Below are 9,971 nucleotides of genomic sequence, written 5' to 3' on the forward strand. Positions count from 1 at the left end.
TTTTTGTAAGATTTTGTATTATTATCTTTTATCTTTTAAATAAGTTGATATAATACAAAGATAAGGATTTTTTGGTTTAAATTACTATTTTATACATATAAATAGATAGATGATATCTACAGATCCATCCAAATCTAAGTGATTAAGCCTATAGGGCTCAAATCAAAGAGTATTTAAGATCTTATAAATATTTCTTTTTAGGAAGTTCAGATTCTTTTTCTACTATTTGATTTAATCTTGGGCTAGTAGTCACTTGTTATTACTATTTAAGAAAGAATTATACTTGCATATGATCTCTTCTTTTCTTACATTGTATTAGAGCCATAAGGGTGATAATCCATATTTCAAGATCTTTTTGGTGAAGAAAATAACACTTTTCAAGGATCAAGAGTTGGTGCATTTAGTATTGAACACTTCTCAATTATGACTATAAGATCTAAAAGATTTGTTTGGAATTTTATCTCACATAGGAAGATCTATGGATGTGATTCGTATCAATACAACAACATCACAAGATTTTGTTGATGAATTTTTGAACATATTAGTGGTTGCAAATCAACCTTAGAGATTTGGATCACTTTTGATGTATTATTCAATAAAATAAATATGGTTCTAGTTAAGCATTTAAAGAATGATTTATCAAATACTATTCAAAGTAATATTTTAATTTTTTATTTTTTAAAAATGAAAAATTTATGTTCAAAGTTATTACTCTTAGATCTAGATGAGTCTATCTTTTATACACAAATGAAATGTTATATTATTCATGAACTTAAAAATTTTTACTTATCAAGAATCCTTAGCTCATCAAATACTGAAAGTTTCTACAAATAATAAAAATAATGGTATAGTAAGCAATAGTCTTCTCCAAATAATGGTATAAATCAAAAGAAAATCAAGTGTTATAGGTATAGCAAGTTAGGCTATATTAAAAAAAAATATCATGATAAATTAGAAGGACACGTTATAAATAAAATAGATTATTCTAATGAAGATTGGTGCAAATGTTTTATGACTAAAATTGCTCAAGTCATGATGTCTAACTGGTGATGGTACCAAATTCATTAATCTTTTATCAATATAAAAGTAATAATATAATTATAGATAATATTGAGAAGGAAGGTATAATTATAATATTAAATAAAGATAATGATTATTGTACATTGAAGAGTATATATCATGTTCTTGGTACGAAGAAAAATCTTTTTTCAATTGCAAATGTAGTTGATGCTAGGAATTATATTCATTTTTATCCTAATGAAGTCAAATTTTTTTATAAAATAAAATAATTAAATATAGATGTAATACATACTAGTAAAAGAGTCAAAGATTTATATATTTTTTCAATATCTAACTCTTATGTGGATTGGATGAGTATTGGTATATCAATTTGGGATGAAGTTGTGAAAGTTGTGATCAATTTTTAAATTAAAGATTATAATATAGAAAAGTCTAGTTAATAATCTTTCCAATCTTATTATTTTTAGTAGTAATGAAGTTGTGAAAGTTATCAATATGGCAAGACACATAAGTAAACCTTTGATAGATCATTTCAATTTGTAAATTTCTTTTAAAACTTATTCACAACAATCTAATGGGTTCTACTTAAACTTTATCTTATTTAAGTTTTTTCAAGAATAAATTCTTCTCTTTTCATAAGTAGTATGGTATCAAGGATGAACTCACATGTACAAATATACCACAACAAAGTGGTATGACAGAATGAAATATTTGATATTTCGTAGAGATTTACAAGTGTCGGCTTCATGTAAAGAATTTACTCAAAACCTTATACGTAGAAGGTATGATATATACGACTTATGTTATTAATCAAACTCCTCTTAGCCTAATCAATATGAAGTTTCTATACGAACTCATGTTTGGTGAGAAATTAAATGTTAAATATTAAACATTTTAAAGTATTTAGTTTTTCATGTTATGTTCACATACCATACTTATACAGAAGCAAACTTGCTACTAAGGCCAAGAAATATATCTTTATTAGCTATGATGAAAGGAAAAAATGTTAAAAATATATGGATCCATAAACATATAGGTGTGTAGTATGTTGAGATGTTATACTTGATGAAGTTTCTTCTTATTATTGTTTATACATAGTTATTTTTTAAATATTAATCACAATAGTGAAAGTAATGTATGTTTAAAATTTGTGATTTGAGTTTTCTTTATCATCTAGTACTTTTATGGGTTTTAGCTTATCTTCTTTATTATCTATATTCATTTCTATTATTTTTTTTGTCACTAATAGTGGAGAAAAGTGATAGGAGGAGTAATAATATTCATAAAAAAATTTTAATATTGAGAAGATTAAAAAAAAATTGACAAACCAACACATTACATATATAGAGATAATATAATCGTATGTCGTTGTTTCTTTTCTAAATCATTGATGATCTTGAGATTACTTGTTTTGATAAAGTTAAAGGTATTAAGGAGTGGGAGAATGCCATAGATAAAGAAATGAAGCTTTTTATAAAAATAAAACTTGAAATCTTATGACAAAGCCTATAAATATATATCTAATTACTTATAAATAGGTCAACAAGATGAAATGTAAGTTAGATGAAAGTATAGATCGTGATAAGATAAGACATATTGGAATAGGATTTTCTCAAAAATATGAAAAAGATTATAAGAAAATCTTTAGTCTAGTGGTCAAGATAACATCTATTAAGACAGTGATTATTCTAGCAACTAATCATAAGATGAAAGTCTTAGTAACTTGATGTGAAAAATGTCTTTCTATATAGTGAAATTGACTAGGACATTTATATGGAGCAATTGTTAGAGTATATTTACAAGCTCAAAAAAACCCTCTGTCGGTTAAAGCAAGCTATCATATATGAAAAAATTACTTAATACTTATATTTTTATGTTATTTTTCTTCTTATTCAAATCCTGGCTTATTTATTAAAAAACAAGGAAACCTGTTCTTCTATATATTAATGATATGGTCATCATCGATAATAATAAATAAAAATTTCAAAGCTTTATGATGATCTTTTTCTTCAGTTTGAAATAAAAGTCTTGAGAGAATCTAATATTTTTGTGATCAATATAAATGAAAGTATATTTATTTCTTAAACAATCTATACAAAGAAAATTATTGAAAGATTTGTAATTAACAAAAGTAAGAAGGTTTCTACATGCAAATATATAGTTAGGTTGTAATGATAGTAAGGTTCTTTTTTACCCTCAATCTAAATGTATATGGTTAAGATGTTTAATTGAGAGTATTTGCTATCAAATTAAAAAAATTAGCTATTTAGTAATGTGATAATCAAAATATCGTAAAATTAACTATAAATCTAATTTGATATGCAAAAACCAAACATACTAAAATTGAACATCATTTCATCTGAAAAAAATGTGTTTTAAGGAGTTATTGAAATCATGAAGATCAAGAGCAAACATAATATTATAGTTATCTTTATCACATCTCTTACTGTTTGAAGATATATGAGGAAAGATGAGACTTTTCTCCAAAAGTATATCTTAAGTGGGAATATTAAGATTTAAAATATATCTTTCAGAAGATTTTAGATTGTTATCTTTAATCCTTCAAATAAGTTGATTAGATAGAATTTTAAAAATAATAATATCTTGTTTTAAATTATTATGCTACGCATATAAATAGCTGATATTTACATGTGTAGATTCATCTAATTCTAAATGTTTAGACCTTTAAGGCTCAGTCAAATGGTAGTTCAAGATATTATAAATATTTTTTTTGAGAAGTTTAATATAGTTTTTTATTTTTCTTCCACCTTAATTTCCTCTTTTATTTGGTTTTATCTTACGCTAATAATATCTTATTACTATTATTTAAGAAAGAAATGCAATGGCATATGATCTCTCTTTTTTTTCACAAGTTGATCCTAAGAAAATCTATGGTAGACGGATAATTATGGAGCTAAAGTGCTCCTCGTCTCCAATCTGAAAAGCAAGAGCATATAGGATCATTACAAAATAGATAATTCATTATAGGTAAGGTCCAATATAAGATCCAAAAGATTAACTCCCTAATTGGGATCAAGTTGGGATTTTTTTTTTTTTTGGGGGAGTCTAAAACTACAAGATCATAATAGAGAAAATTTTCAGACCTAGTCCAAATAAAAAAATTATTTATGAGGACGAATCATTCCTTCGGAGCCGGAATGCTCAATGATGACTATAAAATAATAAAACTCTTTTTCTCTTTATTACTATAATTGTTATATCCCAAGTTCAAAAATCACTAAAAGAACTATTTAGTTGGGGGATGATAACGACTCAAACAATATTCAAGATTCCAATCACTTGGGCTCAATTACGATCCTAACCCAACCTCAATCGGCCCGATTCAGTCGGACCTCATTGCGGCCCGCTTCAGGTTCATTATTTTTTCTCAAAAGGATGAATATATTTAATAAAACTATTTCATGGAGTCGTAATTCTATTATGTTAATCGAAGTTCCACTTCATCACTAACATTCTTCACCCTCTGAGAGAGCTCAATTGTGTAGCTCATAAACTAATCCTCGTTGGTAGATCTCCTATTTTCGTTAACTCGGTTTTTATCTAATCAGTAAAACCTATTCAGAAAAAAAAATTGGAGGTAGATTTAATTAATGGATTCTTCATCAGATATTTCTTGATTTATTATTCCTTTTTCTTTGGTTTGCACAGCACAGCTAACAAAATTGGCATTAGAACCCTAATCAGAATACTGGCTTTCTTCTACATGTTGCTTTCTTTCTGGGAAGTGTGCAGTTAATGCACACTGTGCATGGGCTGGCACTACGTTTCTCCTTCGGCTTTCATTAAAATCGCTTGTTAGCACTCACCAGTACAATGGCCTCTTTTCCTTGTGTGAGCAGAGATGAGCTATTTTTGAGAGAAGCTGAAGGCCCACAGAATATATAATCTCAATAGTTTTGAGTTGGGGGTTTAGCAGATACAAGCTTGGATGCATCAAGCAAGCTGTTGCAAGCTCATCTTCTCACTTAATTCTTCTGTGAAAGCTTGATTAGTACACGTCGGAGAGTGTTGGGAATTATAGCACTTCCAGTGGTGGAAGCCATTTAGGTTACTACTGTTGTCAGCAATTACCTGGGACTGGCAAGTGGATGAATTGAGATAGGACTTCATTATGGGAAATCAATTGGCACAGGCTGGAGGTTAACACCTTAACTTAATGGTTCCTCCTGCATGGAAGAAGTTACTGAGACTGTAGCAATGTCCTGAGCTACTTTCTTTCTGCAGATTCTGATATCTTTTTCTACTGTAGCAACAAGCTGATGATGGCACCACATCGGCTTTGTGATTCTTCCTCAATGAAGGAAGATACTGTCAGAAGCCATGGTTGCCAAGTTGATAGAAGACAGTGGAGGGGTGTGCAATGAAACCAGTAATCCTAGGTGTAAACCAGCTCGGAGTCTCAACTCGTATAAAGACATGAATGTTACTGAGTTGGTGTGTTGTACAACTCGAGTTTAGACTAGCGGACCTGAAAACCTCAGTTGAGGTTCTTCATGAGATTTAGCAGTGCTACAAGCAAACATCTTTGCCTCTTGTAGCTCCAGCTATGGTGCTTATGTCTGTGGGAAAAGATGTGTTGATGAAGAATCTGTAGGTGTTTGAGAGAGTGCTTGACCAAATGTGTGTGTAAAACGCAGCACTTCCTTGGAGTTTGACCGCCCAGAGATAGAATCTTTTACATTGAAGAGCTCTGAGACTAAATCTCTCCAAGCTGGAGAGCAATGAAGCCTATAAACTTTCCAGCTTTCAATCAATCAATGCCTTTCTAAATGCTCTTTTTCCTCCCTGCTCTGTGCTTCAAGCGCGCCTTCATGAGCCTGGCCAGAAATAAAGATGCCCACATGCCTGGGCTTCTGCCGAACGCCAAACTAATTACAAGTTATTAGCCAGCTGCTGCTTCATTGATCGCATCCTTACATCTACCAGTCTAAGTTGCTGAAGTGATGAGATAGATAGCCTCGCAAGTCCGAACCATTTATTTATATTGGTGGATTTTATGATCCTTCAATGCTTCCTATTAAAATCGAAGGGGGGGAGGTGTGGGATATTAAGAACACCATCTAATTCTCCGGCTGCCTGCAATCACCAACTTCTCCTCCCTCCTCTGATGCCTCTTGAAAGGAGCAACACACGGCTTAACGAGGAATACGTTGATTGCTTCTGCAGCAGCTGTTTGGAGCTCCGTCGAAGTGTAAGTAAGAGAGGGCAAAAGAAAGAAAGAAAGAAAGAAAGAAAGAAAGAAAAATTGGGTGTATATTATTATGAATGACAATTAATGTGAAGTTATCAGGTCATGTCTTGATAGATAGCAAATGGGTTTGAGATGCGAGCCAGACCGGATCGTAACTTTCATTGATTGGAAATAAAGTCTCTTTATTCAGAAGCAGCGCCCATTTAAAGTCCCCCTTTACTAAGATAAACAGTGGCCATTTACTCCCATTTACTTGCTTAGCTGCGAACCATTGGGTGAATACAATTAACCACATAGAACAGAGGTGAAAAGTATATACTTGTGGTCTCCTAACATACCCGTAGTCCTCCATCTCATGCATTAAATACATAACGTATTTATGCGAATGCCAAACCATGTTGGGTTTCACGATGCCTTGCTCCCTTGCTTTCTCTTCATTTACAAAGGTAGGCCAAACTCCTCGGCTGCAAGCATGGAACCCCCATTTGCCGCTGCCCATTCCAACCCAGTTCGAAGCACAAGGTACATGTGCCCACTCCAACAGGGAACCTGCTCCTGTTACGCTCATCTTCCATGGCGTGTGTGCATGAGAGAGAGAGAGAGAGAGAGGTGGGGGGGGGGGGGGAGAGAACTGTGCTCTCGAGATGCATGCAGTTTTATCCACAGCAAAACCATTTGTGGTTATCTCAAACAATCAATACTCGCACAGGCCTGTATTTAAATTCCATTAAAGCCTCCAGCTTTTCCCTTTTCTCGATTCTACATGCACTCAACAACAAGAACAATAAAGTGATCTGCTGTTGTATTAAAGAAAACCCATCAACCTTGAATCCTTTTGTTGTATATAATGGCATGACATGAGAGGGTGCACCACCAGCCGAGGAACCAGAAGCAACATGATGGTAACGTTGGAGGACAGAGCTGTTGTCGTCCCCGTGTCCCACGCTTAGAAGATTGCCTCCTCCATCAGCCTGTGCCGTGGTGTTCTTGGCTTGAAGGTGCACTCTTTCTCTTCCACCCGTGAATTCTCTATGTTTGACTGCGACACACAGGTTTGACCGGGCTGACTGTTGTGAACAGGAGATGAGCCGCAACCATGGGAAGAACCCCAAGTTGAACTTTACGGGGAAGCAGATGAGGGCGAGAGGGGGGCCGTCGACGAGGGCGGTGGTGGAGGAGGAGGAGGAGGAGGAGGAGGAGGACTCGTCGTCTTCGTCGTCGTCGTCGCGGTCTCCGCCCAGCTCGTGCGTGTCGTCGGAAGGCGAGCAGAAGTTGGGCAGCCCGGAGGCGACGTCCATGGTGCTCGCGGGGTGCCCCCGGTGCCTCATGTACGTCATGCTCTCCGAGAAGGACCCCAAGTGCCCCAAGTGCAACAGCACGGTGCTGCTCGACTTCCATCGGGGCAACACCAGCGCCGGCAAGAACAGGAAGAGCTGATGGTGGCCGCCAGCCGCTAGCTCCTGGTGGTGGGTGGGTGCCTGCCTGCTAGTGTTGACTGGTTCCTCGAGCATTTCATTATATGTTTTCCGATCTCCTCATCAGAACTCTCTTCGTCAATCCTAGTTTCTCTCTCAGGTGCTGCTCCCCCCCTCTCTCTCTCTCTCTCTCTCCATCGGAGTCTTCTGTTGCTGAAGCCAATGTAAATGGGTGAACCCTATTAGCCCAAGCTTCCCAAGGAAACCTAATATACATGATACTTTGGGACTCAAGACTTCGTTGATCATCTCAAGAACAAAATACTGCAAGGTATGATTGCGTGCGCTGTATAATACGCCTAAAATGGGTGGAAAATGCACTCATCCAGCCGGAACTAAAAGGTGTGATTGTGTGGGAGTTGGAAGGTTGAATGCATTGAAAGAAAAGACAATTTTGGATTGAAATCCAACAAAATCAAATAAATGCAAAGAGTAATTGGGTACAGTTGGAATCAACGGAGGGGGTGACAACGTGAGATGCTGCCCTCTCCTTTGAACATCCTTCCACAAGGACACACAAAGTATGAGACCGGACAAAATGGTGAGTTCATTTTGCCAGTGGGACAGTGGGTCGACTTCTTTTATTCGGGAAATCGATACCCTTTGTTACTTTCCTTGTAGCTAAGGGAGCTAAGAAAGTAATAAATGCTCCGAATGAGATGGTCAAATGAGAACAGGTGAAACACCAACTGCTGTTCATCTCTACAAAATGCCAGGTCGGAAGATGCACCGGTGTTATCTCCAGCACAGAGAAGAAGAAAACGGATGGTTAACCATTCATGAGTGCAACATTGCATTCCAGATAAGTTGCTCCAATGGAACTGTCAGAAGACAGACTTGTAATGCGTATCAATTCATTATCAACTAATGACTGCGTTGAAACGGATACTGATAAAGTTCCCTTTCCCAGCTTTCAACTACGCCAAACCAAAAACAGCACATTAAATATCCAATAAAAATATGATTATATATATATATATATATATATATATATATATATATATATATATATATATATATATATATATATATATATATATATATATAACGTCCTTCTGTGTCTTTGTCGGTGGAATCCAAAAAGAAATAGGAAAAGAAAGAAAAGACAAAGGAAAAAGAAATGTGCAAAGAGGGTGGGATTTACGAGGAGGGTCGTTGCGGGTCCCAACGGAAGTAAAAGGACCGTCCGATCCTCGACGAACGAGGTAGATTTAATAGGACGGGGACCGGTACGGTGAGACTCCTCCCTCTTTCCCGTCCATTTCTGTCACTGGCCTCTCTCTCTTATCTACGCCCTTCCATCGTTGAGGTGATAAGAGATGTCAAAAGGAAGAATGATGTTAACTAAAAGCATATTGAAGGGTGCAGAGATCTCTTCCTGCCCCCATCTGAGAGGAACGGAACCTCTAACAAATGGTAGTACTGATTAATGACCAAAAAAAAAAAAAAGATAATATCTATTTTATTTGTAATAATAAAATTTGACTCTTAGAACCGACAGTAGTTTATTTTAAAAATAAATATAGAATAAAAATATATCTAAGGAGCCTGAAAATTATAAAAATAATATCCAAGACTCATCAAATGTTTTCAATCATTATTTAAATATAAAATTAAATTAATTCCTATCATTTTGTAGAGGTCTAATCTCCTCCTATTTAAAGAGGGTTATTCTTCCTCGTTGCTCACCAATTGCAAGGTAGTGGGAGATATAACGAGAGGAATCTCACTATCGAGAGGTAGGTCTCTTAACTTTCTTAAAAATTTAAAAGTTCTATTTTTAATGTCTTCAAATTGTATGTGTATATATACATGTTTCATTTAGTTAATTTAAGTCCCGGTACATAATTATGTCGTATTCAATTAACTTAAATTGGAAAATTTTGATTAATTTCATAGACTAGTTTGATTCCAAATTAAATTATTTTAAGAAATAAATATTTATTTAAACACATAATTATTTAATATATTCATCATGACCAATTGTAGTAGTAACATGTTGACCACCACGCAACAAGGATACCCTCTTGTATTAGAGAGATAGTCATAAGTGAGCATGTGACCTTCCATCGTTATAAGTAGGGATCGATTTTCGACATATGTTGAATTAGTTGAGTCTCTCAAGGTTCACCTATATTGTGATTCGTTATCTTGCATACGACATAGAGATATTACTAGTGACCTAAGGATATGATATGCTTGGTCGAGTCCCTCGAAGATATATTATTGAATCAAACTCATCTTATAATGATGGTATTGACTTA

This window comes from Musa acuminata, chromosome BXJ3-6 (assembly GCF_036884655.1).
Source record: "Musa acuminata AAA Group cultivar baxijiao chromosome BXJ3-6, Cavendish_Baxijiao_AAA, whole genome shotgun sequence".
NCBI lineage: Eukaryota > Viridiplantae > Streptophyta > Magnoliopsida > Zingiberales > Musaceae > Musa > Musa acuminata.